Here is a 1266-nt window from a genome sequence, read left to right as displayed (position 1 = left end):
CGGGTGGGTCAGGGGGTTTTTTTTTTTTTTTTTTTTTGTGGTACGCGGGCCTCTCACTGTTGTGGCCTCTCCCGTTGCGGAGACGTGCAGGCTCAGCGGCCATGGCTCACGGGCCCAGCTGCTCTGCGGCATGTGGCATCCTCCCGGACCGGAGCACGAACCCGTGTCCCCTGCATCGGCAGGCGGACTCTCAACCACTGCGCCACCAGGGAAGCCCTGGATCAGGTGGCTATAAAGGAGCCCTGTGACGTGCAGCTCATGCCCTCACCCCTGTGGGGTTCCCACAGTGCTGCCTGCGTTGGCATGAGAGGCCTGAAGCAGGGACTCAGAACACGAGGGCTTCTGCCCCAGAAAGTATGGCCTGTCTTTTATACCAACAGTGTCTAAGCCAAAGCTTAGACAGATACGAGGAAGAATAAAAAAGTGTGAGCCGTCCTATCAAGGCCCTCCTGATAGGGTTTGCATCTCCCCACAGTTTTGTACAGTGTTTTCAGTTTCCCCTCAGGCACTGACCGATGTTTCTGGTTTTTTTTTTCTGCTGGAGCTGAATTGCCTTTTCCCCAAATAGGTCACTTCTGCCCTTGATGGGCTGGTTTCAATAAGCCTTTCACTAGCTTCTTTGTGCGTGTGACTATTTCAGTTGTTTTAATTGATTATTTAATTGATTTCTTAAAAGGGATCTAATTGGATGGGTTAGGGATGGCACGCAGGAACTAACTGAATGCAAAGGCAGGCAGGATCCTGCCTCTCAGCTAGCCCGCCCGCTCAGGGCTACAGCAGGCGACAGGCAGGGACCTGGCTCCGGGTTTAAGGTTTAGCCCTGCCAGCTTAGGAGAAAGCAGATGGTCAGGCACCCCTGCCAGAGTGCGTCTCTGACGTAGATGTAGGAAGGGATCATTTCCCATATTCGAGAACGAAAAGATGGCTCTCAGAAACCAGGGCATTAATCTCCCTGCTTAGAACAGGGTGCAGGCTTTGGAAAGGAATCAAGTGAAAATGCCATTCCTTTGCATTATTTCGAAGAATAATGAGAACACTCGGCCCCCATTCCATCTCTTTTCATTTGCATCTACTGAATTACCTGTTGGCACATCTCGTGTTTCTATTTAAAACGAGCAATAAAATATACCCTGGGCCATTTACTGCCTCCGATACTTTTGCACACACCTTAGAGACTGATAACCAAATGGGACTGACTTTCCCTGGTTTCTAGACGTGCTTCAGACCTCCACCCCCTCCAAGTCCTCACTCTTGTTCTCCTCCAGG

General features: G+C 50.9%; 1 protein-coding gene across 1 annotated transcript in view; it reads right to left on the bottom strand.

Annotated features, from left to right (window-relative positions):
• GALNT17 (polypeptide N-acetylgalactosaminyltransferase 17) overlaps window positions 1-1266 on the bottom strand; it is a 446658-nt gene that overhangs the window by 190892 nt on the left and 254500 nt on the right. The window lies entirely within an intron of this gene.

This window comes from Lipotes vexillifer, unplaced genomic scaffold, assembly GCF_000442215.2.
Source record: "Lipotes vexillifer unplaced genomic scaffold, Lipotes_vexillifer_v1.1 scaffold128, whole genome shotgun sequence".
NCBI classification, from domain to species: Eukaryota; Metazoa; Chordata; class Mammalia; order Artiodactyla; family Lipotidae; genus Lipotes; species Lipotes vexillifer.
Note: the sequence above shows the minus strand (reverse complement) of the source record. Positions and strands in the feature narration are given on the sequence as shown.